Genomic DNA, 19,520 nt, shown 5'->3' with positions numbered 1-19,520 from the left:
AGTAATCGAGAATGTCCCCAAAGCTGGAGCAAGGTCTGGTGGGTCCCCCCTGGAGGACACAGGGTCCTCCCCCTGTGCATACCTAGTGGCAGACACGGGGGAGAGCTGTGACTACATGCACCCAGCAGTGTCTCTTGGCTGGTCGGAGATGAGGGGGATGAATAGGTCAAAGCTCTGCCTGTGCTTCTTACATGGATTCCTGGAACAGCTTGTGTGTGGCCTGAGTGATGGCGGCCCCTTCCTTCTGGGCATGGCCAGCTGCAGTCTCTTCTACAGCATTTTCTCATCTCACTCCCTGCCATCAAAATCTATACCATCACCAAGCTAGTGACAGGATTTTAGTGCCTTGTGTTTAACTGGGCTTGTCCATTACACATGGCCTCTTGTCTGTTCTTACCAGTAGATATGGTGGTCCCTTCATTTAGGAAAGATGGAGCCAGTTGCTAAATTCTCAATACACAGGGATGCTGGAAAGGCCTGGGGGGGGGGGGTATAAAAGCCAGGCAACCCACCCAGATGTCCAGGAATTCTGATTCTGTGTTGCTTGTCACAGTGGGACCAATTCAGGGAGTTTTATGCTTTCAACTTCTTTGTCTTTTATTTGTGACCTTATCTCCTCCTTTCAGTTCCTCAGATTTTACTATCTTTGTTCTTCCTCCCTCCGTTCTTCCCCCTTCCTTCCTTCTTTCCTTTCTTACCCTCCTCCTTCCCCTTCACTTCCCTTCCCTTCCCTTCCCTTCCCTTCCCTTTCCCTTCTCTTCCTGTTCCTTTCTATCCCTTCCCTTTTATTTTCTTTCTTTGCTTGTCCTGAGATCTGGGCACCGTCTCTGGGCTTTTTCACTCAAAGCTAGCACTCTGCCACTTGCCCTACTTCTGTTTTTTTTTCTTTCCTCTTTGGTGGTTAGTTAGAGTGTCATAGATTTTCTTGCCCAGGTTTGGCTTCAATCCAGCATCCTCGGCTCTCAGCCTCCTGAGTAGCTCGGATTACAGAAGCAAGACACAGGTGCCCAGATATTTTATGGTATTGTCATGGAGTCAGTCAAGGATCTACACCAGCAGGTTGTTATTCTCCTTCCTAGTGTAGCACCAAAGCAAAGAAAGGGAAACAGAGAGAGAGAGAGAGAGACAGAGACAGAGACAGACAGACAGACAGAGACAGAGACAGAGACAGGCAGAAAGAGACACAGAGAGAAAGAGAGTTGGGAAGGCTTCTGGGAGGAGCTGTAACTGGAGCAGTTTGGAGTCTGGCTCTCTGGGAGTCAGTTCTCTGTTGGGGATACTGGATAGGTTGTGTGTTGCCAACTAGCCCCACCTCCCGGCCACAGGCTCAGCTTGCTGATTTCTGCCTCTGTGGCATCTCTATCTCCCCCTTTGCTGTACTGCACACACTGCCTGTAGTGAAAGTGTCTCTCACCTTTAGATGCGCTGACACCAATCCTTCACCACCCCCCACCCCGTGGAAGATTAGAAGTGGGGTTGTAGTATGCTTTGTGGCTTTGTTAGCTCTTCTTGGTGTTTTTTTTTGTTTTTGTTTTTGTTATTGTTGTTTGTCAGAGATTTTTTTTTTTGTCTTTTAGTCAATTTTATACTTAACTCAAGGATTTGGGGTAAACTTGTTATTTATTCCCCAACTAGAGGTAATGGTGGGCCACTCACCGCCATGGTGTCCTTAAGCTTGGAGGCCTGTGTTGTATTTCATGAGATTGATGGTCATGACTCAAGAAGATTTTACTATTATTCAGGGAGTGATTTGCACTCTCGAGAATTGCCAATATCTATCATTTTTTGACCAAGAATAATAGCAATCTCAATATGGTTCAGTTTAGTGCCGAGTTTGCCTTATGTTAGTAAAAAGCCATGTCCCAGGGTCGTAAACAAATGCGTGGAAACAGAAGGAAGAAGAGAGCACGAGGACCTGGGGCCTCGGGGTCCCCTCCCAGCTGTGCATCGGGTCCGGCAGCTCCTCTCTGTTCCTCATACTTCACAGAACTGAAGTGGTTTCCAAATTGCCTAGTTTCTCCTTTTCTTCTTTGCTTATATTAGGCATGTTTATAATAAAACCTTCCCCCCCCCCAAATCTGCCATTTAATTTCTCCTATTTTTTTTTTCTGCCAGTTAGAGTCCTAGCCAGCAAGGTTTGTTTTTCTGTTATTTGGAGCATGTGGGAGTCGGCTATCTTAAAAGTTCAGTTAATCAAAATATTTGAAAGCTGGCTGCGATGGAGTATATCTGTGATCCCAGTTTCTTAGGAGATAGGGTTAATAGGATTACAAATTACAGGCTAGACTGGGAAAAAGCAACATTAGATGATCTCCACAAAACAAAATAAAATGAAAAGGGCTGGGAACATAGCCCAAGAGGTAGGATATTTGTCTCACATGATCCTGGATTTGAACCCCAATTCAGAGGATGGAGAGACAGAGAGACACAGAAAGAGACACACAGAGAAAGACAGAGAAGAGAAATTTGCAACAGGTCAATAATTTCTTTAGGTCTGGTGACAGGGGCAAAGGCCCTGGGAGGGTCATCAGGAAGCTGAATAAGAGGGCTCTCGTGCATCAGTGAACAAATGGTTTGGGTTTGTTTCCAAATCAGGAGTGGCTTACTCTGGGTCATTTCAGCATGTATTACTTTGTCCTGCCCATGGAGAATGCCGATGCATCAAGGAACACAAGAGAGAGAAGAGATGAACTGAGACAGAAAAGGCAGGGAGAACTTAGATAGCCAAGTGCTGCATTCAGCCAGGGAATGGGACTGGTGGATGGGCCCCACAGAATGTCTTACCTGATGACTGTTTTCCGGTGAGGATGAAGAATAACGTGCCTAAGGCAACACAGCAGCACAGGGACCAAAGCCAGACCAGAACACAGCTCCAGCTCCAGGCTTCCTTCCCTCCCTTGTTAGTATTACAAACACTTTCAAATCTGTACGAAAATGGCATGAATGGTTTCATATGCCCCCACATGCGCCACCACCCAGCTTCAGCAATGATGAACTCTGAAACTTCATTTAGCTCTATGCCTTATTTCCTCCCTGCCCCTATTTCCTCTGAAGCAACTTCCATCGTGTCATGTAATCTATAAATATTTCAGTAAGCACCTTTGAAAGGGCAAACTTTTTCTGAGCACAATTTTTTTCCAGCCACTAATGAACTAAAAAAAATGTGATAATTCCCTGATACAAGGATGCATCCAGTGTAAGAAAATATTGTATAAGTATTCCTTTCTAGGTATGTGACATTTCTGAACACCTGCTTCAGGTAAGACTTCTATAAATCAAGTACTAAGATGTACTAGGGATAGAGTAAGTATCAAAAAGAAATTAAAATGATTTCTGCTTAGGTTCTCGAAGTATCTGGGATGGACATTTGTTTTCTCATTTAAAAAAAAAAAACCCTCCTAAGTTTGCAAGGCTACTCCTTCCCTACAGCTCACATTTAAAAGAATTGCTGTGAAGGGAAATTTCAGTTCATTTCTCTTTGTTATCCATTCACTGAAGGTAGAGCCAACAACTGACTTTTCCTTGAATAATAGATGCATTCTTCAACTTACTTATCTTCCATTTGGAGCTTTCATATTCTGGTATAAAGCAACCCAGTTCGAGCCAAGTGTTATGGCACATCATGCATGCCTGTAATACCAGCTACCTGGGACACAGAGGTAGGAAGACTGAACATTTGAGAACAGCCTAGGCAAAGATAACACCTGATGTGTTTCAAAAGCCAAATTAGAAAGAACAAAAGTGGGGCTGAGAGAGGAGCCCTTGCCTAACTAACGTAAGGAAATCTGTGGGCTTAATCCCTAGTACTGCAAAAATAAAAACATAAAAATAAAACAAATCCAAGTTTGAACAACAACAACAACAAAAAAACTTCATTTACTTTCGTTTTTCCAAGAAAGTAGGAAAAAACAATTAAGTTCCTCCAATCCCATCAACATTTGACTGAGGGAGGTTTTTCAGTGAAGGGTTAAACAATTCTCCAGAGAGTATTAGTTTCTTGAGGCTGCTACAACAAATTGTCATGTACTTGATGACTTAAAGCACTAGGAAGCTATTATTTTCTAGTTGTGGTGTCCCAAACTTTGTATGGAGTCCTAAAAGCTGAAATTCAGATGTCAACAGAACAGGTTTTTCCTGAAACTGGCTCTCTGTGAGTCTATTCTTCTTCTCTTTCTGCTTTGGGTGGCTGCTAGAATCTTCAGTTTGTGGCCATATCTCTCCAGGTAGGCTTCTATTATCACATTAACTTCTCCTTCTCTGTCACATTTCCATCAGCATCTCTTCATAAGGAGAATTATGATTATATTTGGGTCCCACATGGCTAATTCAAGCTACTCTTCCCACAAGATCTCATCAAGATCCCCCAATTTAATCCCATCTACAAAGTCTTTTTGTGATCTAGTTTCTCATTCATTGATTTTTTTCAGGGATTCGGGAGTTTGATACGGAGCTAGAACTTCAAGGGCCGTTATTCAGTCTCCTGTGTCTGATCATGAGGCTCACATGGCTACTAAGAAGCTTTACTTTTAATGGCATGCTAGTAGAAATCTATCTTACTGCCCAGGAAAAGGAACAGTGGGTAGAGCATGGATTTGGTGTCAGACATATTTGAAATTTGAGTTCCTAGCTTAGTTTTGTCTTTGATCACAGGCAGTGTCTATTTGTGTGTGTGTGTGTGTGTGTGTGTGTGTGTGTGTGTGTGTGTGTGTGTAGGGGGGTAGGTTATCCTTAATAATACAAAGCGTATCTAATTCAACATGTCAGTTTGTGGGTGTGATACATCTTGATCAACACCACTCCTTTCACTCTTCTTTCCACCCTCATCCATCTCAATGCCACCCATCCCCGCAAGTTACGTGGTGCCATTTTCACACATGTACACTGAATTCCATGACTATATTAAGCCACCCTTCCTCTCTCCATTTATCTGCCTTCCCCTTTCATTAATCCTGATGCCTGCCCAGACAAAATGCTTCAGCTTACTAGTATTTATCGGTTAAACCAGCCAGTTAATTGTTTCACATGGTACCACCATTGTAATCAATTCCTGCACGTACTGTTCCTTAGTCAGTTTGATTATGTATGTCTGCATATGGCACAGGCAAGTTTTATACTTCTTTGACTTCCATCTTCTGTGTGTGAAGATAACACCAACCTTCTTGCAGGAATACCTCATGAATTGAATGGGCTGGCCTGTTTACAGTGCAGACCCTAGTAAGGCTATACGGAAGCTATTCAGAGATGCAGTTGAAGATGGGAACAAACACTTCCCCTGGAGTCAAGAATGCCTCTGGTTGTTTTGCATACCTGTTTATTACTCTCTGGGCTCAGGGAAGGCACATCACTTCTCTCAACTTTAATCTCTTATTTTACAGAAGGGGAAGAATTAGGCCAAGGTTGTGAGGATAGAAAAATCCATCCAGTATCTTCTCTAAACACATTATAGTAAGAAACTATCAGGAGACCCCTTTTCCCAATAAGAAAGGCAGAGAAAAAGCAACTACATATAGGTCCCCAATGTTTATTGCACCATTCAACAGACAAAAAAAAAATCAATACACAGAACATTTGGGTCCTGAAGCAGTGTTTGAAGACAGCTTTCTTCCCAAACTCATCCTGCCTACCACTGGTGTGTGCACATTCTGTCGGGAAGTGCAATGGTGCTGTAAGACCAGATGTAAGAAGCACACACAGCTCTTTTTCCAGAGGCAATTATCTGATGAAAGTGTGCCTTATCCGTAGCAGGCCAACAGGCTCTGTTCCCATTGGTCAGGGAGCATGTGCTCTGGTATTTATAAACTGTAAAAGATGTTTGTGTCTTCATGCACAGCACATGCATTCATTCCCGAATGCCAATGAGGGCTAATGATGGATTCATAAATTCTGTCAGCACATCTATTGTTGCAGGCAATTCTTTCTGGAGATGGCCCCACCCAGCATGTGCAGCTTTAGTCATGGCCAGAGCAGAGGACAGACAGAGCTCCAGGGCCAGAGACGTGGCTCATCCTTCCTCTATGCCAGCTCTGAAAAGTTTCATAGGCGAAGGGGGAATCCTGAAGCATGGTGCATGGTGTCATAGAGAAAATGAGCTGTGTGCTCAGAATCCTCATCTTCCTCTCCTCCAGGGTCTACCACAAGATGCTGTCATCTCACTGCTGGGGAGCCGCAGAGGACAGAACTTCTGAATCCTCACTGGGCTCTCTTGAGGGTGTTATCAGCATGGGGCACAAGAATGGTTTATATTTGCTTACACCATTTGCCTCTGGACTAGCCTAAAAGCCTGACAACCTGTAAAGGCGAAGCTCTCATAGATACAGAGTCAAGCTCTTCCCAGGCTTTCTAGCAACAGACCCAGACGCTCTCCTCCGGTCCCTGCCAACCTCCATTGTGTCTGGGTATGACTGAGCTCCTACTCTCAGCTTTGACTTCTGTTCTCTATCTGCCCCTGGCTCTTAGAAAAGCATCTATGTTTCTCAGTGTAGTTCACTTTCATTACCCCAGTTTATGTGCAACTCCATTTTAGCCATTTTCAGTGGGATACTACCTAGGGTATCTTCTCAGGTCTGCCCCTGGGTCTTAGAAAAGCATCTATGTTTCTCAGTGTAGTTCACGTTCATTACCCCAGTTTATGTGCAACTCCATTTTAGCCATTTTCAGTGGGATCCTACCTAGGGTATCTTCTCAGGTCAAATGCCATCCCAACTAGCCAGGGTCCAGTGCTTTGAAGCCATTTGTAGGGCTAAAATCTCAACAAAGAGTAACTCTGGCATTTCATTTGTTCAATAAAAAGTATTTCAGACTACACTGTGGTATGTTCTAGTTTTCTCAGTGTTTATGCCCTGATAATAGTGATGGAAAGGATACAGCTCCTGCTTATAAAAGTTTCATAATCTAATTGAGCTCTGGTAGCTCGTGCCTGTAATCCTAGCTACTCAGGAGGCTGAGATCTGAGGATTCTGGTTCAAAGCCAGCCCATGCAAGAGAGTCCAGTAGACTTATATCTCCAATTAACCACCAGAAAATCAGGAGTGGTACTGTGGCTCAAAGTGGTAGAGTGCTAGCCTTGAGCTAAAGAAGCTCAGGGACAGCATCCAGGCCCTAAGTTCAAGCCTCACAACTGACAAAGACAATCTTATCATCTGACACAATGTCCACCCAAGGCTGTTGTGCCCTGTGGAGCAGGAACAGAACATGGGCCTTGGTGGCCAGACCATGGTTCAGGGCCAAGCTTCTCTAATGTCTTGCTCTGTGACCAAGGTCAGCACACATAACCTCTCTAAAGCCTCCATTGTTTTTAGTATATAAAAGTGGCTATGTGCCTATTTCACATTCTTGAGATAATGTACCTTTTAGATACAGGTATTTGCTATGATTTGGATTGGAAATGTTTCCCAAAGGCCACATGCCCAAGGCTTAGTTTGTAGCTGATGGGTTTCGGGGAAGTCATTAGATCCTAAGAGCTCCACACTCATGAATAGATTCATCTACTGATAGTTCATAGTTGAATGGATTTGGGGAAGGTGGTGAGGCTAGGATGTGGGGCCCCAGTAAATCGCTGGATCTTGTCATGGAAGGGTATGCCTTATCACTGGCCTCCTACCTCCTCTCCTTCTGTATTTCCTCTCTCTTTTCTTCCTATGAAGAAGTGAACAGCTCTGTTTTATCACATACTCCCTGCCACAATGTTCTGCCTCATCAAATGTTGAAAGTCATGGGACGAGGTGACCATGAACTGAAGTCTCTGAGACCATGAGTCACAAAGGATCTTTCCTCCCTGCTAAGTTGTTTTATTGGCAGTTTCAACACCTCTACCGAAAGCTGACTAAGACAATGCACAATACATGTTATTTTCCTTTTATTTTTATTCACAGGGATGGCATTCTTGGCTAAGGTTTCATTGAATAAGCTGTTTAGTGGATGTAAGTAATGTAAAACAGTAAACTAGATAGTTCAGGTCTGCCATCTCTTGTTCTCCAACCTCATTCTTTGCCTGATACACTCATGATAGTCACCAGTATGACATTAAGTTCCAGGTGGATGGTAGCCTCCTCTACCCCTGACTGATTGCTGGCACACACCTGTCTTTTCTCCCATAGTCATGTGAATCCTGACTCAGGAGCTTCCCCGAATGGCTATAGACTTTCTGACTCTTATGAAGACAACATTATCTTATCTAACAATGAGACATTCTGAGAACAACATGAGCTTAAGTTAACTGCCTAATGAACAGATACCTGAGTGCTGACAAACACTGTTTTGGTCCATACACTTTGGACATGGTTTCCATGCCTCCCTGAACAACACAGCAGCTCAGGTTTATTCTAGGACACACATCATTTCTGCTGGCTAAATGTCTCAGTCCATCTCAGAAAACTGAATCTCTAGCAATTTGAAGCTATTGGAGTGTGATGCACTTAGAATGACAGCTGTTCATAAATAACATTATATGTCTATTGGCATTGCTTCTTAAGTGCTTTATCCAAATTGACTTGTCTAAGTCTTACAATAACCCTATGAGGCCAACTGCTATTATCATCCAGTATTGCCTTGAGAAAATAGGGGAACAGAGGCCAAAGTCTTGGGGGAGCAAGAATTTAGACCCAGGAAATTTGACTGCAGAATTCATGCCCTCAACTACCACATTGTGCTGGCTTAATGCTTAGGCCATCAGACTATGGCCATTTAGAATTTTAATGGAAAAGATTTGGATTAGAGAGGCTGAGGATTTGAACTTTATGACTAGTATGACTTCCAGATTGGATGCTTGAGAATCAATTGCTCACAGTTTCTCAACATAGCAGTTCCTGCAGAACACATGAGATGATTAGAACTTTCTTGGATATTGGTGAAAAGTGGGAGTTTATTGATCCTGACCATAAAGAGTGTGAAGCGTCTGAACATTTCCTTATTTGCATAGTAATAAATTAGTTAGCTACAGGTTCTGAGATGCTGGCAAAAGACACACAACTCCTGGGCCAGATACAACAGGTAGTTCATTAGTCATAGTAATAGCAGGAACCAGACAATCAGCACTTAGCTTGTTTTCTGAGCCTCAATTTAAATAGGGTGATAAAAAGAAAGATTTCACCAAATCACACGGAACTGGAGAATGGAAAAGTTTAGTGATTTTTAGTGTTAGTGTAGCTGTGGTCTTGGATTTGGGCAGACCCAGGTTCCAGTCCAAGTTTACTAGTTATGTAACATATGCAATTCCTCCAAAACTTCTGGTAGTTTATTGATTGGCTAGACTTTCTTTCAGTGTAGAATGTAAGCAATTTACTTTCTGCAGAAATAGAAATTAGCATTTTGGTTAATGATATAGTGTAAAATAGCAAGATCTTTCCCTCATTACCTCTAACACCATTTTCATCTTGGTAAGAAACATTGGTGATATGGCCATAATAGATCAAGATTTCTTTTATGGAAGTACTGGGGTTTTGAACATAGGATCTTGTGTTTGGTAGGCAACTGCTCTCCCATTTGAGCCACACTTCCAGCCTTTTTTCTCTTTAGTTTGCTTTTTTAGATAGTTTTGTGTTTTTGCCTGGCTGGTTTTTGGATTAAAATCCTCCTTCCTTTACCTTGGCAATAGCTGAGCCTACAGGTATAATCCATCACACCTGGCTATTATGTAGAACTTTTGAATAATTATATATTTATTTTCCTTTTGTCCACCAATATGATCTCTCTTCCAGAGGAAGTTTTCTCCCACTTTGTCATCACTGAAATGGAAATGCTACACCCCACCAAATTTAATGATCATGAGGGTTACATAGGCTAACACAAAACCTAGGGTATAGCAGGTGCTCAGAAAATGGTCTCTATTGTTACTGTAGAGACAAACTACATTCAATTGTTTGTTTACATATACACTTTACTTCATTACAAAAAAGTTTGAGGTAGTATTATGGTTTGGAAATAAAGTAGTGCCTGAAAGGGCAGCTGCTGGTGATATTGAGAAGTGATTCAATTGTGAAGTGCTAACTTCACCAATGGATTAAATGATTAAATGATTAGGAGGTAGGGCTTGATTGGAGGAAGGAGACCACTAGGGTGTGTCTGTCTTCTTCCTCTGGCTCTCTCCCTTTCTGCTTCCAGGTCATATTGAGAGCAATTTTGCTCTAACACATGCTCCCTGCCATGATGTTCTGCTTCAACAGGAGCCCCCAGTGATGGGGCCAAGAGCCTAAAACCCTTGAAACCAGAGGCCAAACAAATTCTTTTGCTAAACTGTTTACATCAGGTACTTCATCATTGTGACAGAAAAAGTAGAATGCAAGAGGCTTACAGAGAGTTAAAAAAGATTAGTTTCCCAAACATGATCCAACTCCAGCCACTTATTTTGATGAACATTCCATAGAACAAAGATGGAAAAAAACCAAAAGAGAAGAAATTAGGCAGGTATTGGAAAATAAATGGGGAAATATGCATGGTTATAACATTTAAAAGTATACATTACTTAGGCTTGTTTTTAGGGCTACTTTTAGTAGTTTAAAGGTATGTATATTTAAGATGACTAAATTAGATTAACTTCAATTATACATGTATGCCGTGTTTTCTTCTTCAAAAAGACTTTTGTAAGCTTATAATTTAGAAACAAACAAATGCCAAGAAGCTAATAACAACAAAAGAACAGATGAAAAATGATTTTTACAAAAGAATAATTAAGTAGAATGGAGATGGCAGGTGTGCTGTTCCTTGGCCCCTGTCCTGACCTTCTGTGTTGCATGCAGAGAAACTAATGAGGGCTAAAATGTGAGAACTGAGCATGGTTTTCTCTAGCCATCTGGCTTTGTATTTTCCTTCGACTAGGATCCTCTTCTGCCTCTGCAATGATGTGAATTTCACTTCTCTTTCCAGTTCTACATCTGCCTTCTGGCTTATGCATCAAGCACTGTCCCTCTAGCTCAGTCTTACCTCAGCAGAGCTTCTCTCAGGTCTGGTTCAGAACTCCTCTCAACAGTCTGTTCCTGGCTGCTCCAAGTTTGTTTTCTGGATCTCCAATTCCCATTTGCACAGGTGAAAGGTGGAATGATGGGACACACTGCTACTGTTGGCCCCACACCTCTACTAATCTACCATCCCACACCAACCTGTCGTTCTCCTACTTGCTTGGTCATTTGCTCTATTCAGTGCACGTTTCTACCATCAGCTGTCTTTTCTTGTAGGTCGTGTCTTGCTATCTTTCAGTCCTCTTCTGAATACATACATATAAATGTGGCATGGGGTGACTTTATGCACATTTAGTAATTACAGTAAGACAGAAGCTGACTTTGTCAGTTTGCTAGTACACTGTGCTGGAACATTCAGGGAAACCACTCTATAAAACATTTACCAAGCTGGGCACTGGTAGCTCACACTTATAATTGTAGCTACTCAGGAGGCTGAGATCTAAGGATCATGGTTCAAAGCCCGCCTGGGAAGGAAAGTCTGTGAGGTTCTTATCTCCATTTAGCCACCAGAAAACTGAAAGTGGTACTGTGGCTCAAAGTGGTAGAGCATTAGCCTTGAGCAAAAGAGCTCAGGGTCAAGCACCTCGGGCCCTGAGATCAAATCTCATGACATGAAAACTTGAATCCTTCTGATTCTGAAGGCCAGAGTTCTCATACTTTTCTCTTTTTGATCCACTCAGCAGTATCCACAGAAGCCAAGAGGCAGCCACCAGATAAAACTAAGGAGTCTTACTTAACAACATCATGTGACAAGTACCTCAACTTGTCAGTATCAGAGTTTTTTCTGTACTGAGTCACCAACCATGGCAATTGATTTATACATACCCATTCTATCTTCTTCCCAGACTGGGAAAAGAAAAATCTGTGCTGACTAGCTGCACATCATTGTAACAAAAGATATCTGAGATTACATACTTTTTAAAATAAAGAAATACTTACCTTGGCTAGGGGTTTTGAAGGTTTTAATCCATGATCAATTGTCCATTGTTTCTGGGTTCATGATGAAGTAGTTCGTCATAGTAGGAGGACGTGATGGAGGAAGATGCTTACCTTGTGGCACCTGGGGGACAGAAACAGAGAGAGGAAGGGACAGGATTCCCACTCTATAGTTTTAGGGTACATCCTCAATGTCCTAGGACTTCCCTCTAGGCACTGCTTCTTATAGGTTCCACCACCACCACCTCCTACTAGTGCCAAGCTGGGGCCCAAGCTTAACACATGGGCCTTTGGGAGACAGCTTGGATCCAAAGTATGGCAGTCAGGGTTTCTCAAAGCCAGCCACCTCATTTTGTCTGCTCACACCAATTTTACCAGCATTTGTTCATTCAGTATTTACTGATCATGTTCTACATACAATATACTTTGGCAGGTCTGGAGAAATAGCAGTTGCTTTTTTATTTTGGACACACACCTGTCTCTAGTCCTTCTGCCTTCCCTTTTCCTGTTATCAATGCCTCCTCTTTCTATTATTGGTTCATCCAGCTCAGCATAAAAGAAGGCCTAAATTGTATCCATGTTTTCCTTCCTCTTCCAGTGATCAGATCTCTTTATTCATAGCCATGCTTTTAAAGAATGGCCTGGCATGACAGCCTTCCCTGCTTTCCTTTCTGTCCATGTGTTTACTTCCAATTCTGGTTTTCTGATCCGCCCTGGTCATTCTCCTGCCCTTTCTGAAGTTACTTCACTGAGCCCTTCTGTATCTACACTGTTTTGGGTCTTATCTACCACATTGGAGAGCCCGGATATTTCTTTCCTATGTAATCTGAGGCTTCTTTATCTTCATTAAGAGTCATTTGCTCTCTGCAAAATACTTGAATGCCATCTCTCTGCCCAGTTCCCTGGACTTGCTGATCTCATATCTCTGCATGTTCTACCTTGAGCAATTCCATCTATTTGCCTGGCAGGTATTGATATATTCAAACCATTTTCCCTTCTCTTCTTCTCACATATTTCCCATGTCCTGTGCTAGTTAGAGGGAAAAAAGAACTAAAGAACAAAACAAAGTCCCAGAATCTGCTTCCATGAATTTTACTCTGATCAGAAAGTTGCTCATAAAAGAACTATAAAATAAATGAAGCCAGTCGCCAGTGGCTCATGCTTGTAATCCTAATTACCCAGGATCCTAAGATCTGAGGATTGTGGTTAGAAGCCAGCTCAGGCAGGAATGTCTGTGAGACCCTTATCTTCAATTAGCCACCCCCCCCCCCAATAAAACAAAACAAGACACCAACCAGAAATGAAGCTGTAGCTCATGGGGTAGAGTGTTAGCCTTGGGGAGGGGGGGCATGATTAGAGACAAGGGCCAGCTCCTGAGTTTCAAGCCCCAGGATAGAAACCAAACCAAACCAAACCATTTTATTTGTGCTCCATGTTGCCACCAGAGCATTCAATAAGAATTCTTCCCATAGGAAGTAAGATTCAAATTGAGCCTAAAGAACAGATGGGAGTTCAAAGTAGTTAACGAATAGAGGAGGATTGGGCAAAGCAGACACATATGCAAAGGCCCTGGGAAGAGGAAATCAGTACATTACTGAGACAGACAAGAGTGTCCACTACAGAGAATATGAGGTCATGAATAAGGCTAGAACGTAGCTAGGGAAACTGTGTATCACTTAATGGGTCAGAAGAGGGCTTTGATCTCAGTTTTCTTAGCACATAAAATGTCGTTTGAAAGAGGAGAGAGGATCACACTCGAATTTTGTCTTGGATCATGAAGAATGGAGAAGAGAGGAGAACATGCAGAACACGTGGATCGTCTGAGGCACCAGGTGAATGTGGCATGTGACTATAATGACCAAGAGCAGAGACGGTAGGTCATGCTACAGAAAGCCTGTCAGCTTGAAAGAGCTTGGTTTGCCTGTCTGAAGGGAGTCATCTGACTGTTCAAGCCTAGGGTTCAAGTAGATGAGTTCTGCTGCTTCCTCAGAACAAGGCGTCTCCTGAAATGGTTGAATACTGGAGGACTCATTCTTGTGGCCACGTAAGGCTGTCTCTGTAGTTACTCTTCCACTCTCACTGAATCATGAGTCAAACGGCATGATCTAGGCATTGATGTCACTGGTCAGATTGCCCCAGGTCTCTGTCCACAAGGAACCAGCAGTGTTCTCCTCTGAGTGGTCAAGAGAGAGACCAACATGGGTGGAGCAGGTGGGCGGGTGTCAACATGTAGTGTTTGACCTCATTCAACTTTAGGACCCCCATGTGGTAAAGAACTGATATTTGTTAAATAATACATCTTATTTTCCCTGGGGCTCTGGGAGAAGCTCAGTGAGGACTGTTTGAGAGGTTGGTGTCATCTTCTAGAAACGTTACCTGACAAGAAAACTAGAGCCTTGACTGGGTGACAGACTCAGGGCATGCTGAGGAAAATCCTAAATCCACGAAAGGATTTGAGGGGCATGGTGTGTACATCTGTAGGTAAGGCAAAAGAGAAGGGATGGGAAGAAGGCATTTAATTGCGGGGGGAGGGGGCGGGGAAGAGAGAGAGAGACAGACAGAGACAGAGAGACAGAGAGACAGAGACAGAGATAGAGACAGAGAGACAGAGAGACAGAGAGACAGAGACAGAGATAGAGACAGAGAGAGACAGAGAGACAGAGAGACAGAGAGACAGAGAGCTGCTCCCATTGTACCAAATTTGGAGAAAGAGTGATATGTTTGAAAATGATTTCAAGGGTATCATTTTGTGTGTCCTGAGAGAGTATTCTTCCCTTTAAGTTTCTTCAAAAGCCTACGGAACTTCTACATTACTCTTCAAGGTCTTTGTAGTTAGATCTGTGTTTTTAGTACATGGATCAAGAGACAGAGGCACAGCTTGAGTAAGGCCAGATGCTCCGGTTGACAAATCCATGCTGATGTCTGCATTGCCTCTCGGCTCTTTCTGGCGAGATCCAGGGGTTGGCACTAAAGTTCAGTGGGCTCATAAGCTGTAGGGGGAAGATCACCAGAGCAATTTTAAATAAACACGTCCACTAGATTATTGTGAGTGTGAAAAAATTTATAGGCTGTCAGAAGCAGAAGGCATCTTGGACACCATTTATCCTTTCACAGATGAGGCAATTGAGGTGTACTGAGGGATATCACATGCTATCGTGCAACTTCTCAAGGAAAAGCAAGAACTTGAACTTGAAGTTCTTTGTTCTTAGAACAGAGAGTGTGTTTCTTCCTTGTTTCTTTCTCCCAGTGCTGCTTACACCCGTAGGCTTACTGGTCTTAATACTCTAGAATAAGAAACTCCCTGTGTCCTTTAGGCCTTTTTTTGCCTACAAAAACAAAAAAAAAATGTTTCTAGCTACTCTAAGCCATGAGAGGAATTCATTAGAAAACACTGGGGAGACTAACAGATGGAGGAATAACAGAACCCCAAGACCTGGGCAGGCAGACGCAGACATGTGGGGCCTTAGAAGTCTGTCTATATTGTGTAGTTGTGTGTGTGTGTGTGTGTGTGTGTGTGTGTGTGTGTGTGTGTGTGTGTTTGCAGATTGCCTCCAGTGGCTGGGTGTTGGTTGAAAAGTAGTTTTAGTTTCTCCTCTTATACATCTTTAACTAGAAGCAATTTAAAGAAGCCCAGAACTTGGGTGGATGAAAAGTAGTTTCTGCTTCTTTGCAGACTAAATTTATTGTGTACTTCCCTGGGCCACTGAATGTTTGTGTTTTCTCACGATTTGAATGTAGACACCTCAGTTCTTGATACGATGATAGCTAGAGGGGAGACCTTTGGGAACTGAGTAAGGTCAGATGTGGTCATGAAGATATGAGGATGGGATTAGAACCTGTGTAAGGAGAAACATCAGAGAGCCTTCTGAACTCTCTGCCACAGAGGACACTATGAGACAGTGGCCGTCTCCAGGAGCTGAATCTACTGACAGCTTACCTTGGACTTCTGATCTCTCTATCTAATTAATGAAGTCTGAAGCCAGCCATGTGAACAGGCCACTCACTAGTCGTGTAACTACCTGGTTATGTTCAGTCTCCAGTGAAGATACTCAATGGAGGGAGCTTCAGCTGGTAGGTCTTTGTCTGACCAGTGGGAACTGCTGGCTCTGAGACTTGAATTATGGTCACTTCCGGGCTCCATAGGGTCATTTGCAAGTAGGAACTATGGTGATTTTCTGCGGTCAGCTCTGATCGGTTAGACCCGCAGTGGTGACTGTGATGGCAGAGAACTTAGATGGGCCCTTTCAGCACTTCAAAGAGGCGGAGGCTTAGTGGTGGGTCCTCCCTGCATTGTTGGGCAGGGAGCATGGAGCAGGATAGCCAGGTGCACAGGAGCAATCTAATGTCATCTCAGTGGCTATGACTTCCTGTACTGTCACATCGGCCTCAGAGTTCATCTGTTTCTAATACCACCTTCTCCCCAGTCAGTGTACATTGTACTCACCTCTCTCTCTCTCTCTCTCTCTCTCTCTCCCTCTCTCCCTCTCTCTTCCTCTCTTCCTTTCTTCCTCTCTCCTTTTCTTCCTGTGTATACTGAGGCTTGAACTCAGGGCCTGGCCACTGTCTCTTGAGCTTTTCTACTCAATGCTAACATTCTACCACTTGAACCATGACTCCACTTCTGGCTTTTTGGTGGTTTACTGGAGGTAAAAGTCTTAAGGGCTTTCCTGCCCAGGCTGACTTTGAACCACAACCCTTTGGATCTCAGCCTCCTGAATAGCTGGGATTATAGGCATGAGCCACCCAGCTCCTGGTGACTGTACTGTCATGCCTCACGTCTTCCTAACAATACCAGTTTTCTAAAGTTAAAACAAAAACATCACAGTGATAAAATACAGCAAACATAAAATTTACCACCTTTACCATTTTTAGTGTATACTCCAGTCACGCTACGTATACTTACACTTTGATCTACCCAGTCTCCAGATCTCTTCCATCTTGTAGCTATGAAATTCTGTACCCAATAAAACATTCCTCATGCTCTCTCCCCAGCCACCATTCTACTTTCTTTTTCTGTATTTTTGACTATTCTAGGTAGCTCAGACAGAATGGAATGATGGCAGTATTTGTCTTTTTGTTAGTGATTTCTTTTACTTAACAAGGTTCATGCAGGTTGTAACAGGTATCGGATTTCCGCTGTATGAATATGCATTTTTAAAATTTATTTTTTATCCACGAATGCTGAGTTCCTTCTGTCTTTTGGCTGTTACAAATAGAACTGCTAAGAACGTGGATATCTGAACCACCCAAGCCATTCACTGAGCGAAGTCCAATTTCCTAGGTCCACCTTAACTTTCTCCTATTTGGGGAGTATCTTGGAAGATTTCTTGCTCTCTGTCAAGTGGTTCTCCACCCAGTGGCACCAAAGGAATTGCTATAAAAGAATAATTCTATATTACCTCATCTGGACACTTCTGCCCCTATCCTTTAACTCCTTACAATTTTTAAGGAAGACTTTGTTATTTTTTTTCCCCTCTCGGCTCGTCCATTGTCGTTTCCCTATAGATCCAGCAGGAATCTTAGTGTGTAGGAAGGAGAAATGCTCACTGTGAGTTTCTTAGAAGGAAAGGAGAGAATGAACTAACCTGCAAAGGAGGCCCACAGCACTCCTGGCCAGAGAGGAAAGAGAGAAAGGGCAGGTATGGAGGTCCTGGCTTCTGCCATGTCCCTAGAGTGCAGAAACAGGATTGATCATTGGGAACAGCAACCTTGAAATGTTGTTGTGTGTAAGGTGTAGGATGACTTGTCACATACACGCAGAGGAAGAAGGGTGTGGAAGAGGGTAGTACAAGTAGTGTGATCCTTACAGCAGAGTAGGAAATGGGGAGAAGAGTAAATAGGAAACTCTTTGGGTTATGAGATCCGTGAAGATCTCTGCATTCATGCCTTTGTTTAAAGTTTACATTCGTGTAAAATGCTACTATGGTTTACTTAGTCAGATCATGAGGCTTTGAATGCAACTGCACACACAAGCAGGGTCAAGTGAGGATCCCCAAGACTTGTCTAATGCTCTGCTAAGATAACTTGAGATGCCATTTCACCCAATTTTTCCCTCTAGTAAACTTTATAACACATTAAAGAACATTGTTCTACTTACAACATATCATTTCCTACATCACGTCTTTAAGAATAGTTAGCTAATAGACACGACACTGTTACAGAAAAATTATCCTCATTGTCAGGGAAGAGTCAGAAGGAGCTAGGATACAGCCCAGGGCGAATCTGAGTGTCCTCAGAGCTGATAACACAATAACACACTTCACCGAGTCTCTCTGCAGCACACCTTGTAATTGAGCAAATTTTCTTTCAAAAGAGAGACCAGGCAGTTCCTCTGCTCTTTCCAAAGAGATATTTATGGATCAAATGTTACTGTTCATTTGTCTGTGTTCTACCATGAATTCCAGCTAATCTTTCCTTTGAGATACAATTTGTTCCCTCCCCCAGCTTCCTTGTGTCCATCTCTAGTCATCATTTTCCAGCTATTCGTTTGATTTCATGGCTGACTGGTCTCTGGAAATGATGTTTCCATTAAAGTAAGTAATTTCCAGCTTGCAGCACTTAATCATTATTGAGTCCTTCCATTCGGACAAATCTCCGTAGGATATGACTATTAGGTTTGGAGAAAGCAGCTTTAGAAAAGTTGACATGTAGAGAGCTGTGCATTGGTGGGAGGCAGGTCATTTCACACAAGTGTTTAGACAGAGACATGTAAACAAATGCTTTGAATCTGACTTCTGTCCTTTCCTTCTATTTGGCAGTAATGCTTTCCAGGTATAATTGGCAGGTTGTATGATTACGTTGTCTTCTATGAATGCCCAATAACCCACCATGTTTTTCCCATGTGAATTCCATCTATATTTACATTATTCCTCCTAGCCCAGTATGAGTTCTAATGGCTTTATTGAGAACATTATAGGCCAGTTGTTATTTATCATATCACTAATTAGGATTTCTGTCTGTCATTCTTGAAGGATAGGTAACAACGAGAATCTCTTCTGCTATTGGAGGTTTGAGCAACGAACTTGGCCTAAGCAAGACAGAAGCTCAAAGCTGGGTGGCTGGGGGACAAGTTGTCCTAATGACATTGTGGAACCCCTTCATCTTGACACATTGAAGCCACCTCTGCCCCACACTTTCAGCTACATGGGAAAGTACACATGTGCTCTTTCCTGAGTTTGTTTCTTGCCACCTGAAATAGAGTTTCCTAAGCGATGCAAGGCATTCTATCCATAGAAGCCTTTCCTCACTTGCTTCCATCACTTGTATGATTTCCTTCTCCTTTGCCCTCAGATATCAGATAGTTCAGTGGTCCTCATGCACAATACCTAGGACAGCTGCTTTGCAAGTAGGGAAGAGGCAAGGGATTTTTCAGACAGGTAGGAAGGTCTCCTTCTTGGTTTGCCAGATAATGTGCAGGCTATTGAATGAAGTTTGAATTTCAGTGCACTAAAGCATTTTTATTGAGTCTCTGTAATCTCACATGTAATATGTGGGACAAGTTTACTCCCCCTCATTCATTGTTTATCTTAAATTCAAGGGTCCTGTATTTTAGCGGCAAAACCAAGAGTCATCAGACAACTGTCATGTAAGTGTGTGTTTCAAATAAAACTATGAAGTTCCTACAATTAGATG

This window comes from Perognathus longimembris, chromosome 8 (genome assembly GCF_023159225.1).
Source record: "Perognathus longimembris pacificus isolate PPM17 chromosome 8, ASM2315922v1, whole genome shotgun sequence".
In the NCBI taxonomy this organism is placed as follows: domain Eukaryota; kingdom Metazoa; phylum Chordata; class Mammalia; order Rodentia; family Heteromyidae; genus Perognathus; species Perognathus longimembris.
The sequence above is the reverse complement of the archived record's forward strand: the minus strand, read 5'-3'. Positions refer to the sequence as shown.